Consider the following 18,956-nt stretch of genomic DNA (forward strand, 5'->3'; position numbering starts at 1 on the left):
AATAAAACAAAAGAAAAGGGACAAAGTTATCAGGGACAGAACGGACTTTGAGTCTGGTAATATCTTCAACTGGAATAAAAGAGGTCCTGGGCAAGGTAATAGAACCTTTGTCAGAAGATCCCATAGATATACACCGTACAACAAAAACAAGAAGACCTATACTAAAAGGGATTATCTAACCACCGACTCCGACTCGAGTGCTAATGAAGATTCCGCTTTAACAACAGATCCAGAGGAGGTTCCCTCAGCACATTCACTCCCTTTAGACGGAGAACCCGGCGGGGAGGACGCAGGCATCGCAACAAGATCGCAAAGAAAAAGCAAAAGGAAGCAAGTCTCCTGGAAGCCAATGACTTAGATTTTGAGTCACCTAATACAGTGATAAACCTGACTGACCACACTCTAGATTCATCTCATCTCTCCGTGTTGTCAAAGGGTCTTAACTTTTGCCTTCCAGAACCATTTAACTTGGTTGACTTCAAGATTGACATGTATAAAGCGATAAGGAAAATACATCTATATAAAATGTTTAAAACTAATAGTAATAAAAATAATGTAGCGTCATTGCCTGGAGAAATCCCGTGTCAAATAGGCCCATTGGGCTTCATGCCCCCAAACGGCCCAATAGATGACACGCGTGAGGATGCCCTTCTGCTGCTAGATCTCGCGGACCCCTTAGCAGAATCTATGCATAAACATAAGTCTCCAATAGAGCCGTTTATGGGAGGCGTTAAATCCACATATGTTCCACAAGTTGCCCCTTGCAACCCCGTGGATATCTTTGAGGCTCAGGTTATCAAGGAAATGGAAGCGCTTTTGTATCGAACAATGCCATCAAATTTATCCTCTGTTGAAAATAAGGCTTTAAAAGAAATACAAAGCTGGCAGGATGTAGTGGTTCGGGCATCGGACAAAGGAGGCAATATTGTTCTTTTGACAAAAAACTATTATATGTCGGAGGCCCTTAGACAACTAACAGATAGTACAACATACGAGAAAATTGAGAGTAATCCTACACTAAAGTTTCATAATGATTTAAGATCTCTTTTGAGGTTATATGTTGAGGGGGGAGTACTTTCAAAGAGACAAGCAGAGAAACTAATACCAGATTCACCGAACAAGCCCCATTGGTACCATCTGCCTAAAGTTCACAAATCGTCTACTAAACCTCCAGGACGACCAATCGTCTCAGGGGTAGGCTCTCTTACAGAGCCCATGTCCAGGTATCTGGACTGGCTACTACGCCCCCTACTCCAAGACATACCCTCTTACATCAAAGACACCAATCATCTATTACGAGTTATAAGGAATTTTACCTGGCAGGAAACTTTTAGTTTAGCTTCTATTGATGTAGAAAGCTTATACACCAGGATCCCACAAACTCTAGGGGTTAAAGTCATAAGAGAGATTTTACAAAAAACGCCAACAGACGCCCAGACCATCAATTTCATCTGTGACAGTTTGACATTTGTCCTGGAACATAATGCCTTTGTGTTTGACAACCAATGGTATGTGCAAAGGGAGGGCACAGCCATGGGTACGTCAGTCGCATGTACCCTGGCTAACCTGTATTTAGCATTCTTTGAGGACAAATATGTCTATTCAGATACCAATCCCTACTTGAAACATATAAAATTATTTATCAGATACGTGGATGACGTCTTGGTGGTCTGGGACGGCACGGCTGATGATTTCACTAATTTTGGACGTTACCTGTCTGAAAGTAATTCCATGAACATGAACTTCACTTCCCTGTATGGTAACCAAACTTTAGATTTTCTTGATGTCAAAATTTCCATAATAGAAGGTGAAATGAATACAGAAGTGTACCGCAAGCCCACCTCTTCCAATGCACTCCTCCATTTCCGAAGCGCTCACCCTTTTTACACAAAACAGGCTTTACCTTTCAGCCAATTTTTAAGAGTTAAAAGAATTAACAGTACAACAGGAGGTTTTAAAAAACAATTGCATTTGCTTTATAAGCGCTTCAAAAATCGAGGATATCCACGCCCCCTTCTTGATGCAGCCCTAGTGAGGGCAGAAAATGAGGTTCCCTGTCTCAAAAAATCGGTGTCTCATACAATTGTTAGTGACGTTAAACCATTTGTCTTCAGCTTCAAATATGGCCCAATGGATACGTATATTAGGTCTATTATTAGGAAGAATTGGCACATCTTAGGAAAAGACGTGGATTTAACGGATAAACTCGAAAAGGGCCCATTGTTTGCAAGTCGCCGTAGTAAAAATTTGGGGGATATTTTGGTACGTAACCGAATCACCACTGACCATACTAATTGGCTCAGTAGAGATACCCCCAAGGGCAACTACAAATGTGGACAATGTAACATTTGTACACAGCATAAAACGGGTAACACCGTCCAGATAGGGCCAATAAAGCATATTGTTAAAGATTTTATTTCCTGTAAAACTACCTATGTAGTATATGTCATCTTCTGTCAGTGCGGTTTTTACTATATAGGTAAGACTATTCGTCCTCTATACATTCGTATAAAGGAACATTTCTCTTCAGTGCGGACAGGGAAAGGAGTTCCCCGGTTGATTAACCACGTCAGACTAAGTCATGCAGGTAACACCAATACACTACGATTTGCTGGCATTGCACGGGTGCATCCACCGCCACAAGGTGGGAATTTGCATCAACTCCTTCTAAGATGTGAAGCCCGTTGGATAATGCGTACTAACGCCACTGGTCCAATGGGGCTAAATGAACGTATCGACATGTCAGTTTTCTTGTAATTTGTGTTGTGTTAAGTTTTTGTGCCTTCTCTCCTGCTTTTGCTTATTATGATTTCATTAAGCACATATCACGTCGTTTTTAAAGCATTGTTTTTATTGTGTGACAAGTACTCTTTATAGTGTTGTTTTTTTAACAATTGTATTGTATCACTCATTGTGCACGGAGAATGGGGGGAGGTAACTTCACTTGGGTAAGACTTTAAATCCCTCCTCCCCATTTCCGTCCGTCATTAGGACCTGTAGAAGCGCCTGCTGCGCGAAACAGCTGTAGTCCTTCATTTCCCAACACGTTTTCTCCCGCCCGCTTTTTTCTGTAAGATGTTCCAATAAAGTTTACTTTCTCCGTCCGGACCAAGGTGTGCGCTCCATCTTCTTCTCTTGAATTGGCGATACAATTTATTTTCCCTGAGTATTTGTAAGACCTGCATGACATGTACCTGATGTGACTAGAAGTCCGGAGAATAAATCAATACGTCATCTATATAGACTACCACATATCTACCTGCCAGATAACAGAATATATAGCCTACAGAGTGCTGAAAAACAGTGGAAGCATTAATCAATCCAAACGTCATAATGACTCTTTCATAGTGTCATGTGGTTGATGAGGTGTAAGCTATTGACACCCTTGTGCCCAAAAAAATCCTCAAAATCAGACAGGTTTTCTAGCGGAGACTGTGTGGCAACCCTGGCTATATGGGTGCACATGCAGTGCTTTTGACAGTAATCACTACATCTTGCTTCTTCCCGAGACTGCCAGCCCACTATGGGATTATGTAGTAGTACAAGAAGAACCACCAGGGAGGGAAAGCCCTCTAACATGTAACAATCAATAGATTCTGAATGCATGGACCCTACCTGCAGATGTATTTCTCGAACAACCTGAGCAAAATACCCCTGGATTAAGGCTTGAGATTTGTTAGCTACTAAAGGTGTTAGGTGTTGAGTTTCCGCCTCTGCACAGGGGGAATCTCAAACCATCTCTGCTGTGGTCTCCCATTCTTCTCCAGCCACAGTGGAGCCTGCTCAGCAGAGACGTCGCTCCCAGCGTCTAGCTCAGGCTGATACTGGATGACTGGTTACTACTGCCCTTTCAGGCTGTGCATTTGTAGCCAGCAATGATCAGCAGCGAGCAGGTCTTTCTGGGACTAAGTCCTGCTTTTCCCATGCTGAGCATGCCCACGGGATGACCTCCCATTGGAGGTCGGAGGTCACATGCTCAGGTCCTGTTGCAGGTCCTATTGGTCCATCTGGAAGGTCTTGTAGCACTGCCGCTATAAAAGGCTCGCATAGCCACTCAGCCATGCGCTAGTGTACTCTTGAAATCGTGTGTGTGTTGATGAGTGAAAGTCATTTATTAATCATCCCCTCCCTTGTGTATGAATGCTCGCGTAAGGTGGATGTCTGCTATCTAGCGCCCGGCTGAGCTATCAGCAATAAACACACGAAACAGCGTCTAATTGCTGTGACCACCAGTGTGGCGCCGTGTGCTATTAGAGCGCTTTCCAATACCAAGTCTGGGTGGTTAGTGGCATCTGCCAGAGCGACACTGCATGCACTCTTGTGCATTTAAGTTCCTAACGTCAGCTGATCCCCAGCTGTGTATCCGGCAACGTGTCATGCGACCGTTCCCTTTCAACTTGCTCCACTGCAGGCTTTGGCCTACACTCTGCTCCTCTTTGATTCCCTGGGTTTCAACACTGTCAGTTGCCACCTGGAAGTGTTGTCTACACAGAAAAAACACTAGCTGATGTGTCAGTGGGGTTCAGCACCGCCAGCTGTTCCCCTGCTGTGTAGCTGGCATCGTGTCCAGCACAAGCCATGCTGGCACAACAGACCAAAAGCTGCCACCAGTGCAGGCTTCGGCCTACACTCTGCTCCTCTCCTCCTCCTGCTGCCCCTGGGCTCAAACACCGCTAGTTTTTGCCCGGAAGTGCTAGCTGCACAGAGAAAAACACCAGCCAATGTGTTAGTGGGGTTCAGCACCGCCAGCTGTTCCCCTACTGTGTATCCGGCAACGTGACCTGCAAACGCCACGCAGGCACATGAACTGAAATTAAAGGGACCTGGCCACCCACCCCAAGGTGTTTCTATGTATAACAGCTACCTTGTACAGCAGTAATGCTGTATTTGTACAAGGTGGCTGACTTTTTCTCATTGCCAACGTGGAACTTAACACGTACAAAATGTGTCTCATTGAGACCATTCCACTGTCCCTGAGGTGTGACTTTCCTTTCTAATGGTACGCAGCACCACCCTTGGTAGCGCTGCCCGTCTTCTGACATCATTGGTTGGCTGCCTGTGCCTGTGCGTCCGCATTTAAGTTATTTTGGCAGTTACTCTGACACCTCAGTTGCGGTGTCGAGCACAAGAGGTCTAGTGGAACTCTAATCCTGTGTCTTGGGATAGAGTTCTGAGACTCCTTGCTTGTGCTCTTGGTGCAGTACCGTGGTCCTGTGACGCAGCAGGGTTCGCTTCCTTCACACAGGGTGAAGTTAACCCGTGTCTGTATCCACATTGTACCGCCATATAGTTTGTCATTGCTCAGCAGCAGGTTCCATCGCTACACGGTGGACCCCAGGGAACCTTATACCATCTCTCTAATTATTTGGTGCATTCTGCTAGCCCTAGCAATAGGTATATGCCTAAACAATTTTTGAGGACTGAGACCATCGTCCTGGATGAACTTGGCGTCAACCAGATTAAACCTTGCCCCACTGTCCACAAAAGCTGAATTAACCATTTTACTTTTGCATAAATGGATCTCGGTGGGAAAAAAGAATTGCGACCTGCTCAAATAGGAAATATGTACACCCGAGTTATTAACCTCCCCACAAACCCGGTCTTCTTAGTTTTTCAACAGTTAGTTTGAGACTATGTAAGGATGGACAGGTACCCACCAAATGTCCCGTCTTGTCACAAAAAACACACTCCTCTTTGTGCCAGACTGCAGGAGGACCAGTGTAATGGGTTGTCTCACCCAACTGCATAGGATCCTTGATAGACTCAGTCTTAAATTCCATTGATACCTTATCCCCCAGAGATTGAGGAGTCTCTTTTTGTCTCCCTCATAGATGGTGGTCTACTTGGATATCTAGATACATGGTAGCCTACAGGGAGACAGGAATCTCATATAGAAAAAATGACATCTTTTTTTTTCCAAGTAATCTTTATTGGATTTTAACAATTAACTGGGTAGGAAGGGAGAAGGAAAAGGGGGGAATGAGGGGAGAGGGAAAGGGGAGGAGGAGGGGGGCTGGAAGGAGGGGGGGGGAAAAATGACATCTTTGACCTTCAGAGTCCCTGATAAAATTGGATATAGAGCACGGGATCATTTCACCTAGTATCCGTAGACCACCTACGGAACTTGAAGCAATACTCCTCCGCTTGCCAGTCTCTTTGCTGAAGCCAACGTAATTTTGACTCAGAATTAAACAATTCCTCGTCCATCTGAAGAAACTTAGAATCAGGTGGGAGAAAAAATGTCTAGGATTAAGGGTCACCCTGGAAAAGAGAGTTTACAATCCCTAGCCGCTGTTCCTCAGTACCTGAAGAATAGGGATGTAACTGACAATATAGTTTTCAGGCCTCCTTAAAAACCACAAACTTATCCCTACCCCCAGCTGTCTTGGGTTCCAACTGGAGTCGTCCGGAAGCAGCGTACCCTAAGCCTGGAGTCGATGCATGCTGCAAGGCAACTGCACCCAAGTTTGTCACCTCTAGGCTAAGTGTTTGTAACTGCCCAGGCAGAGCAGCCACAGGATCCACGGTTAATCCAAAAAGGTATGGGCTGGTTATAAAGTCATGATGCTGTAGCAGGATTTCTGGAGGCAATAGGCTCCTTCCCTGTCCCTCAAGCTAGGAGGACCCTAGGCTATCCCTGTTCCCAAGTTTTTTTCCTGATAGTGGAGATGCTAGGGTCTCATACCTTACTGTGCTCCTATATGCTCACTGATCTGTTTCCTCCCCCACCTAGGGAGGTATGGGACAGAAGTGTATAGGTAACACAAACCTGACAGGGGAAACACACAAGGATAATAGAAAATTACAATCATACAAATACACTCACAAAGCAACCAAGTGGAAATCCAGGGAACAGTAGAAGGGACAAACCAAATGGTGGAGGATTAGGATAACACACAGTACAAAATCCATGCATATTCCTCCTGAAACAACACCAATCGACTGCTTCTACCTCAAACTACTACTTCAGCACCAAATCAGGAAGTTGTAAACTATCACCAGCAATTCTCTAGTGCAATTGTTGAGCATATATAAATCGGAGAGGAGGGCCAACACAGAACAGATGAGATAATTCAGGACGGAGAGCTCCAGGAGATTGAGAGAAATGATTAAGCTTTGTAATAACAGAGCAAGGAAGACTTGCACTGCTGAAAGGAAGGTGAAGTAGATGAAGTTTGTGTAATCAGACGCTGCAATCTTCTGGCCCCTCTCTCATGGTAACCCCATGATACTGATCTTTTGTACTAATTTTTACATGGTTTCTGTGGATATTTATAGGAATGGTGTGAAAATCTGATGTAGTTTTAGGTCCATTTTATGCAAAAATATCGAGAATTTTAAAGAGTTCACAATCTTTCAAGCATCACTCTATATGGTGGGCTACGTTCACACATTCAGAATTAGGTCAGTATTTTACCTCAGTATTTGCAAGCCAAAACAAGGAGTCGAACAATCAGAGAAAAAGTATAACAGAAACACGTGCAACATTTCTGCATTTTTCACCCACACCTGCTTTATGTTTGCAACAAATACTGATGTAAAATACTGACCAAATATTGAACATATGAATATAGAGTTAAACTAAAAAAGAAATAAAATATCTTAGGATTTGCTGTGACTATTCTCAGACTACAAACCTAAAATTCCTTATGAAATAGTAAAAAAATGAAATTTTGCGTGAAAACATAATCAACATTTTAGTCAAAAATGTTAGTAACAGTTCCAAATTTTGATTGGAAAACACTCTCAGAGAAAAAGGGTTATGCCTGTACAAGATTTGCCATATCCATTTGCTATCGATCCACTAACCTAATTTAGGACACATAGAGTTTATTTGTTTGCCTCTATTCCATTCCTACTTGTAATGTTTAGTGGTATTGTCTGAAATATGCCTCCTGGGTTATAACAGTAAATCTAAATTCCACCATCATCAAGAAAATGCTACTGTCAGGACACAAATGATTCATTCTTTTTTAGGTCTTATTTTGTTTATCTGAATTGATGAACCTATTGATGATGGCCATTTATTAGAAAATTACCAGAATAACTTTCAGATTTAAATGCTGCAGAGAAATATTATAATTTTTCATTTTGCATGTTTAACATTTGCAACTCTCAATTTGGGTTACTTCTTGTTAGGATCAGTTGCTGCAATCTCATTACACTATATTACGGGAAAAGAATATGTTACTTCCATATTGCTACTGCACATAATTATTGTGCTATATATTTGCTTCTTAATAGGAAATGAACCAACACGAAGAAGTTGAGGATGCAATGACTATTAATGTTTAGAAGATTCAATATGTTTTTATTGTCTTTTGCTGCATTCACAAAGTAATGAGACATTTGGCAGTGAGATTTTCAGTGCTAAAAGAAATATAATCATCGTTCTATAGTCTTTTTTAGGAATGCATTTACCCATGTTTCTAGAGAAACAATTAGCTTTATGTAGAAAATACAATTTATGTCTGTGGAGTTTTCGTCTAAAGGTTTCTACTTGTGAGCACACGAATCAAAGATTCTAAGATGTATAGGTTTTTCTGTTCTTTCACGCCTTAGCGCAGGAAAGAAGCGAGAAACGTTTATTATCGCAGGGCTCCTGATTTTACTGCTGCTGGGTAGACAGCAGAGCAACTAATAATCTGGCTTGGCCAAGGATGAATTTATCTGCATGGGTGGGTATAAATGAGAAAACAGACCTCTATATGTGACATGAAATATGATTTTCTAGATGAGAATTCCCAGCACAAGGTTAGAAAAAGTGAATTGGAAATGCTATACAGCTGTAATGTTGGTTAAATAAACCCTGAATGATTTTTAGACCTGTGAATATACAGCTCATAAATAGCATGTTATAGTGGCTGCTTTAACTCTTTAGGTGACACTGAGGTCTGTGGAGAGATATTGTGAAAAGCACATCCTACTTTAGACATCTTTATAGGAAAGGGAAAGGTAATATTTGATTATCTAACAGGTATATCACTACAACTCCCAAAACCAAAGCAAGATATTTCCTGCAAGGATAGTTTCATTTAACATTTTCTTACTTGCAGATACACTTCTGGACTTAAAATTGAAAAATCTGCATCAGAAACTACGCTGAAAATGGCATTAAGGGGTATTTAAGGAGTACTATGATGTAGAATTCAGAGGCTATACCTTAAGGTCGGCCTCACACTTGCGAGTTTTACGGACGTATGAGAGGTGCAGAAAATACGGATTGCATACGGTACAGTGATTCTCTATGCCCCAGCTCCTATCTGCCGTATTTTACTGATCCGTATTATACGGTCTTCTACGGCCGTAGAAAATCGCAGCATGCTGTGTTTGTCACCGTATTGTGCAAAAAATACACCAATGAAAGTCTATGGGGGTGAGAAAAATACGGATTACACACGGACCAACAGTGTGACTTGCGAGAAATACGCAGCGGTGCTCTATAGAAAAGCCGGCAATTCAGTGCGGTGTACAGTAAAATCACACTGACAGGTTTTATTAGAATAAATAGAATAAATGTCTACATATAGTATAGGGGTATATATATATATGTCAGTAAGACACATATATGTATATATATTAATATTTTGTACAGCGCTAGATAGCTTAAAAGCCGGTAATTCAATTGCCGGCTTTTCCTATCCCCTTCTCAAACCCGACATGATATGAGACATGGTTTACATACAGTAAACCATCTCATATCCCTTTTTTTCATATTCCACACTACTAATGTTAGTAGTGTGTATGTGCAAAATTTGGGCGCTCTAGCTATTAAATTAAAGGGTTAAATGGCGGAAAAAATTGGCATGCGCTCCCGCGCAATTTTCTCTGCCAGAGTGGTAAAGCCAGTGACTGAGGGCAGATATTAATAGCCTGGAGAGGGTCCATGGTTATTGCCCCCCCCCCCCGGGCTAAAAACATCTGCCCCCAGCCACCCCAGAAAAGGCACATCTAGAAGATGTGCCTATTCTGGCACTTGGCAACTCTCTTCCCATTCCCGTGTAGCGGTGGGATATGGGGTAATGAAGGGTTAATGTCACCTTGCTATTGTAAGGTGACATTAAGCCAGATTAATAATGGAGAGGCGTCAATTATGACACCTATCCATTATTAATCCAATAGTATGAAATGGTTAATAAAACACACACACATTATTACAAAGTATTTTAATGAAATAAATACACAGGTTGTTGTAATATTTTATTATACTGGTAATCCACCTGAGGACTCTCGTTCTGTAAAAAAGGAAAAATAAAAAATCAACAATATTCCATACCTTCCGTCGTTCTGTCACGTCCCACAATGTAAATCCATCTGAAGGGGTTAACAAATTTTATAAGCAGAAGCCTGCTAATGCAGCCGTCCCTGCCTGTAAAAACCCGGCGAATGAATGGAATGTAGGTGAATGACCTGTAGTTACCTCGAGTTGCGGTGATGCGCCCTCTGCTGGATGTCCTCATATGAACCAGAGCCTGGGAACTTTTCAGAATATTTTCCCAATGACTAGTACACATACTTAAAGTGTGGAAGATAACTGTCTGTAAGGGTATGTGCCCACGATCAAGAATAGCAGCATTTTGGATGTAGGTCACCTGCGTTGCATCCAAAATGCTGGATTTTAGGTCACAAGCACAGTAGATGGGATTTATAAAAATCCCATGCCCACCATGTTTCTAGTTGACGCTGGGTAAACTCACCCGCAGTGTGGGTTTACAAACTGCAGCATGACAATTTATGTTGTGAAGACCCTAGTCTCTGCAACATAAATTTTCACAATAGATTGTATTGGATGTGGTAAATTGGCATAGTTCAATGAACACATGCAGATTTAACTCTGTGATGGAACGCAGCATTTTGGCCGCAGCAAAAATATGCTGCGGCCATAGCACTGCTATTTCCTGATCATGGGCACATCAGGTACATGTCTGGCAGATCTTACAAATACTCAGAGACAATAAATTATTTGTCAAACCAGAGAAATGTATGTTCTCTGTTGAGTAGATCTCTTTTCTAGGATATGTGTTATCGTCAACCGGTTTTTGCATGGATCTGGCAAAAGTGCGTGCGGTACTAGATTTGGATTGTCCTGAGGATTTGAAAGCATTACAAAGGTTTTTACGTGTCAACAACTACTACCATAAGTTCTTAAAAAAAAATTCAGTTGTAGCCAAACCACTGACGAATATGACTAGGAAGGGAACAGACTTTTCCAAGTGGTCCAGTCCTTCCAGTAAGGCATTCAATACCTTGAAGAGGTATTTTGAATCTGCTCCAGTCCTTATACAGCCTGATGTCTCTAAGCATTTTATCGGTGAGGTTGCTGCTTCTGAGGTGGGAGTGGCTGCTGTATTGTCGCAGGGTGCGTCTCCTGGTAAGTGGCGTCCATGTGCATATTTTTTTTAAAAACTGTCATCTGCAGAGAAAAATTATGACATAGATAACAGGGAACCCTTGGAAATCAAGTGAGTTTTTGAAGAGTGGAGTCATATTATGGTGGTAGCAGTTCACCCGGTTATGGTGATCATGGATCATAAGAATCTTGCATATTTAGAATCTGCAAAATGTCTAACGCCTCAACAGGCAAGATGGGCATTCTTCTTCACCAGGTTTAACTTTTGTCACATATATGCTGGGAAACAAAAACATTAAGGTTAATGTCTTCACTTGTTGTTTTCCTGGGGGTGGAATAAATTGTGAACCGATACATAATTCTACAAAGATGGGTGGTCTATATGCTCCAATCTTGAAAAAGAGGTTGTTGACACTTAGAGGGACGCCCCTGCTGCCTTTCCATTAGGCAAACTGTTTATACCTGTGAATCTTCGACTAGGAATCCTTAGTGAAAATCACGATTTGGTCTGGGCCGGACATCCTTGTAATAAAGCTACCATTGATTTTCTTACTCAGCGTTTTTGGTGGCCAGGGGTTCATCAGGATGTCCAGAAGTATTTAACCATCTGTGCACATTCTAACACCTCTCATACTCATCTGTTGGGGTCTCTCCAACCATTGGAGATTCCCAGTAGTACTTGGACTGAGTCCTTGGCACAAATTTTCATCACTGAAATTGTGAAATTACAAGGCATCCCGACCAATATTATTTCTGGCCAGAGAGTACAGTTTATTTCCAAATTTTGGAGGGCATTTTGCACCCATTTGGGGATCCATCTGTCATTCTCTTCTACATTTCACCCAAAGTCTAATGGACAGACTGAACAGGTTAACCAGAATCTGGAGACTTATTTTAGGTATTTTATGTCTGAGAATCAGACAAAATCAGGCAGTAAATAATCTATGTCATAAATCTACTGGTAAGACCCCGTTCTTCAGGGCATATGGGTTTCATCCTCAGTTCAGCTCATACAATAAGAATCATTCTTCTAGATTACCTGAAGAAGAATGGTTTTCATGATATATTTGGTCTGTGTGGCAGGCGGCTACTAATAATTTGGGGAAGATGGGGTCCAAAAATAAGAGTGTGGCTGATTGAAGACGTTTGGTGGGTGCAGACCATGTGTGTTGGTGACTTGGTATGGTTGTCCTCAAGGAACATTAAATTGAAGGTTCCATCTTGGAAACTGGGTTTGAGGTTTATTGGTAATTATAAGATCATAGCTGTCAAAATCATTTGCATTTCGCCTAGCTTTACTACCCACCTTTAGTATCCATAATGTGTTTCATTGATCTCACCTAAAAAGATATGTTGAGTCTTTCATACCATCACCGCTACTGCCATCTCCTGTCATTGTGGATGGAAACTTAGAATTTCAGATAGAAAAATTAATGGATTCTCGCTTATCTCGTCCGTCTCTTCAGTATCTGGCACATTGGAGGGAATACAGTCCTGAGGATAGGATGTGGGTACCAGTATCTGACGTCTATGTTGCCAGACTGATCTGGTATTTTCACGTGACACACCCCGATAAACCCGGTTCCAAGGTTCAGAGGCTCCTCGTAGAAGGTGGGGTACTGTCACAGGGTTATCACGACAGAGAGAAGCCAGAAGACCCCAGCGCCTAATTACTCCTACTCCTGCACTGAAAAAAAGCACTTCATCTTCTTTTTAAATGGTGTAAATTTTATTTTGGTAGTAACAGGGGTTAACTGGTCGTATTGGAAGCTCTGTGAGTCTGAGCCCTCAGCTGAATGACATACATTGTCAGAGCTAGCTAATGCTGCATGACTGGGAGAATAGGAATTAGTGGTTTGTGTTTGGTGGGTTTATCTGTAACTGTTGCTTGGGTTTGTAAGTGTGATAATTCCATTTCCTTCTCCTACTTTAGTTTTTCCCCATTCTCCACTCCCCGGTGCATTCCTCTGTTATGTGTGAGTGAATATTTGTATGTCTGGTATTTTCAGTTGCCCTTGTTTGTGATGCCTTGATTGTCTGGTTGGCCTACTGTGGTGCATGGCTACTCCCCTCTTCCATAGGTTGGGGAAGGGTACAGACAGAGATTGGATACAGGAGATAGGGTAAGCTACATAGCTCCGGCATCTTCACCTTCTCAAGTAACCTGGGGAAGGAATAGGGTGAACTAGCGCACCGCTAGCTTTAGCGACAGGAAAGGAGCCGTTGGTCCCGGGTCACCTGAAAACCGAGTCGTAACAATTGCATACATTTTTTTGACTGCAATAAATATTTTTCTGGTTCATCTAACTTGTATGTAATTTCACATGTGCTTTGTTTCAAAATCCTTAAGTTATGTTTGTTTTCCTTTTAATCAGGGCAAAGCTAAACATAAGAATCAATAATTAGATTTGAAACAATTTTCATAAACCCTAATTTTGCACACCTGTATAATAATTTGAAGCAGAATTACAATTATCGCATAATATTAAAAGAATGCTCAAATAGATAAAACTACAGAAGTTAAAAACATATTTACTCACCACCTTCCTTTTGCCTTAGTTTCCTTTTCGTTATGTTTAATATACAGTGGGTATGGAAAGTATTTCAATTTTTCACTATTAACTTCATTGCAGACATTTGGTAAATTCAAAAAAAGTTCATTTTTTCTCATTAATGTACACTCTGCTCCCCATATTGACTGAAAAAAAAAACAGAAATGTAGAAATTTTGGCATATTGATTAAAAAAGAAAAACTGAAATACCACATGGTCATAAGTATTCAAATCCTTTGCTCATACTCTCATATTTAAGTCACATGCTGTCCATTTCCTTGTGACCCTCCTTGAGATGGTTCTACTCCTTCATTGTGTTTAATTAAACTGATAGGACTTGATTTGGAAAGGCACACACCTGTCTATATAAGACCTCACAGCTCACAGTGCATGTCAGAACAAATGAGAATCATGAGGTCAAAGAACTGGCCATGGAGCTCAGAGATAGAATTGTGACAAAGCACAAATCTGGCTAAGGTTATAAAAGAATTTGTGCAGTTCTCAAGGTTCCAACGAGCACAGTGGCCTCCATAATCCTTAAATAAAAGACGTTTGTTTCCACCAGAAGTCTTCCTAGACCTGGCCGTCCAGCCAAACTGAGCAATCATGGGAAAAGAGTCCAAGACCATTCCAACTCCACCAGTCGGGCCTTTATGTCAGAGTGGCCCAACAGAAGCCTCTCCTCAGTACAAGCCATATGAAAAGGTGCTTCTACTCAATACTGAGCAAAGGGTCTGAATACTTATGACCATGTAATATTTCAGTTTTTCTTTTTTAATACATTTGCAAAAATTACTACATCGCTGCTTTTTTCAGTCAAGATGGGGTGCAGAGTGTACATTAATGAGAAAAAAATGAACTTTTTTGAAGTTATTAAATGGCAGCAATGAAACAAAAAGTGAAAAATTTAAAGGGCTACGAATACTTTCCATATATATATATATATATATATATATATATATATATATATATATATATATATATACTCTATGTACACTGCTCAAAAAAAAGGGAACACTAAAATGCCACATCGTAGATATCACTGAATGAAATATTTCAGTTGCAAATTTTTATTCATTACATAGTGAAATACGTTGAGAACAATAGAAGACAAAAATTATCACTGTAAATCAAAATTAACATCCTATGGAGGTCTGGATTCAGAATAATACTCAAAATCAAAGTGAAAAATCAAATAACAGGCTGATTCAACTTCAGTAAAAAATGCCTTGAGAAAAGTAAATGATGCTCAGTAGTGCCTGTATGACCTCCCTACTATGCCTGGGCATGCTCCTGATGAGGTGGTGGATGTTCTCTCTCACTATCCATCTTCTAAGAGACCTAGTGTGAAGCATCAATCAACTCCTGGACAGTCTGTGCTGCAATGCAGCATTGGTGCATTGAACGAGACATGATGGTTCATAGGTACTCGATTGGATTCAGGTTTGTTGAGCTTGGCTCGCCAGTCCATAACTTCAATGTTTTCACCATGCAGGAATTGCTGACACACGTCAGCCTCATGAGGCCTAGCATTGTCATGCATCAGAAGAAACCAGGACCCAATGCACCTGCATATGGTCTCTCATTGGTTCTGAGAATCTCATGCTGGTACCTAATGGCATTCAGAGTACCTCTGACTAGCACATGGAGATCTGTGCAGCCCTCCAAAGAAATGCCTTCCCACACCATTACTGACCCACTACCAAATTGGTCATGTTAACATTGGGCCACCCTCATAGTGTTTGTTTTGAACAGTTTGAGCAGATGCATGGATGTTATTGGTCTGCTAGAGGTCATTTAGCAGGACTCTGGCACTCCTCCTCCTGTTCCTTCTTGCAGAAAAGGAGGAGGTAGCGATCCTGCAGCTCCGTTATTGCACTCCTACAGCCCCATCCATGTGTCCTGGTGTACTGCCCTGTCTAATAATATCTGCTCCAAGCTCTTAACCCTGCTGTTCTGTTCGGTCTGGGGAGACCTATTTTGAACTTTGGTATTTTTTGGGGTGTTCAAGATGCGGTTCTGAAACTTGTGGTTGATTGACTTAAATGAGGATGAGTCGGTCGGCCACGGGTTTCAGAGCCGCATCTTGAATATTTTAAAGAATATTGAAGTTCAAAGTCGGTCATTTTTGACCAACAGAACAGCAGGGTTAACATTATGCTGACAGACACAGCTACCCATCTTGCCACAGCTTGCATTGATGTGCCATCCTGGATGAGCTGCACTGTCTGAGCAAATTCTGTGGGTTGTAGACACCGCTTCATGTTACTGTACAATACCTCTAGGGGTGAGAGCAATGACAAAATGCAAGTGACCAAAACAACAACCAAAAATGAGAACAGAGAAATGGTCTGCGGTCACCCCCTGCAGAACCAGTTCTTTATACGGGTTGTATTGCTAATTGCCTATCATTTCTACCTGTTGTCTGTTCCATTTGTACAACATCAGGAGAAATTGATTTACAATCCGTGTTGCTTCATAACTGGACAGGTTGATTTCATAGAATTATGACTGACACATTGAGTTGTTTATGAGTTCCTTAGGCTAGGGTCACATTGCTTTATGTGACCGCGTTTAACGGACTACGTTACACCGCGGCATAACACGGTGTAATGTAGTCCGTTAATGCCGCCATTGCCTGTAATGGCGAATGCATCGCTAGCACACGCCCACATTGGGCGTCCGCTAGCGATGTGCCGTCATTTTAGTGACGGACCGCGAATGCTGCTTGCAGTGTTCGCGGTCCGTTCCTTGCTAGCGCAGATCGGGGATCTGCGCTAGCGGTATCGGCTAACGCGATCCCTTTTGGGACATTGTGTTAGCGCAGTCCGTAGCGCTATGCGCTAAATGGACTGCCCTAACGCAATGTGACCCTAGCCTTATATATGTATTTTGCTTTTGATTGTCTTTGACTAAGTGAACAATTATGTTAAAACATAAGAGTATAGCTACTATGTCTTAAAGGGATTCTGTCATGTGATTCATAGTGCCCAAACCATAATCAGCATGAATGGCATGTTCAACAACCTTGAACAATATTCTCTAAATTGCTCCAGCATTTAAGAGATGATATACTTTAAAGATGCCTCTTCCCAGTGCTTCTGATGGTGATTGACATGTGTCTCTGTATGAGTGCTTGTGGAAGAAACCTGTTAATCACCGGAAGTGCCACCGGGGAGAGTTGCCCGGGGACGGAGCTGGATTATCATTAATGTGGTTTCCAGCTATTGCTCATCAAAGTACATTACCTCTGAAATGCCAAAAGCTTTCATAGAGTAATATACTTGGCTATGGTAGTGAAGATAGGCTATTATTCCTGAAGCCTGTGGTTTGGGCAGCATAAATCTTCTGACCAGTTTCGCTTATTGTCAATCATTTCCTTCTTTCTTTCTTTCTCTCCTTCTTTCTTTCTTTCTTTCTTTCTTCATTACAGAACATTTATTTTATTGAGGGACACATGTCTGATTCTTGTTTTGAAAATCGGAAACTTATAATATACTGACTATTGATTCACGGATTTAGGAAGGCTTTGACAAATGCAATTTATTATTAGATATAGAAGTCAGAATGTATGTTCATCTTAACTACCATAAAATAAAGCACAGAAAATGATTAGACCTGATTTTCTTTAAGCAGCATTTTATATGCCTTAGGCTAAACTCAGACAACTGTATGAAAAATCATCTGTTTTTCATCTCCAAAAAACAGATGATTTTGTGATGCATATTGTCATCTATATGCCATTTTTATTCCATCTACATCTTCATTTTTTATATTGACATGGCCTAAATTTTAATACATTAATAAGCAAAACATTATCCAAAGCCAAATACAGTTTCTATGTTGGTAATTGCAGTGGATCAATTAAAAATAAATAGTGCATTTTGCACTTATTTTATTATTTTATCACTAATTGAAATATATATATAATTGGTCTCATGTTCATGTGAACTAACACATTGTGTTATAATTGCCTGAGCTATGCTTTTGTGCTGACTGTTTTCCACCCAGACAGCACTCAGATCAAAAATATATTTGTGTGAATGTGCCCCTATTGTGGGTATGACATGGACAGTTGAAAAAAATATAATCTAATATGATAATGATGTATCATATTAGCCTGAAAAGTGGTAAGTTTCTTACCACTATTAAGGTTAATAAACATCCTCAGCATTAGGACACCCTAAGCAGTCAAGAATCAAACAACAAAATAAACTATGTAGAGCTGCAATGCCTAAAAGCAAGTTTTATGTTGTAAAAAAGTCTTTTGTGTGCAAAAATATGTGGTGTATTTGAGTTTTTTATTCTGTTTTCACCATTTTTTAAGTAAGCGGATAAGTGGGTCCGTTAACCAGGAAAGTCGGTGTATCCCAGATGGACTTTGGCTTTTTTAAAAGTTTCAACACAGTCATAATTCTAGTGTGTATTGTTGAGAAACATCTCTAGATTTTTTAATATTAAAAGATGTGCCAAATTCATCAAACATTGAGAAATATGTTGATAAATTTGAATAAAATAATGGGAGCACCGCCTTCCTCAAAACTCTTCTCATGATAGAACTCCATTTTGGCAATTTTGGTTAATTTGGATACCAAAAAGGCTCATAAAAGTAGTGTTGCAGCTCAGGGCTTGCTTGTGAGACTTGTGCCCTGGATACGAGGTGCGAGCCATAACTCCAAGGAGCCACTTTATATTACCCATGGTAATAACATGCAGTACTTGAAAAGTGAAATAACACCTAACTACATGCACAGAATACCACTATTACTGATAAAATTGAACATACTTGTAAATGATTGATTTATCTATACATCCATTTTCTCTATTCCAATAGGTAAAAAAAAATCTCAGGCAAAATGTGAAAAATGCAAATTTTATTTGTCTCTGTGCTTCAAAAAATATGCTCTATTTCTATATTTACAGAGTGCTACATGACTAAACAAGGTTTACCTTTCTAAATATTTTCTCAAACTTAAAAATAACAAGCGGATAATATGTTTTAGAGTAATGCATGAAATCCTTCATTGTTGTATGTGCTTTAGAGTATGACTGTG

At 40.9% G+C, this 18,956-nt stretch overlaps 1 protein-coding gene across 25 annotated transcripts in view; it reads left to right on the forward strand.

Moving 5' to 3' along the window:
• Positions 1–18,956, forward strand: part of LOC138637428 (titin homolog) — a 1,151,517-nt gene that overhangs the window by 312,532 nt on the left and 820,029 nt on the right. The window lies entirely within an intron of this gene.

This window comes from Ranitomeya imitator, chromosome 5 (genome assembly GCF_032444005.1).
Source record: "Ranitomeya imitator isolate aRanImi1 chromosome 5, aRanImi1.pri, whole genome shotgun sequence".
NCBI classification, from domain to species: Eukaryota; Metazoa; Chordata; class Amphibia; order Anura; family Dendrobatidae; genus Ranitomeya; species Ranitomeya imitator.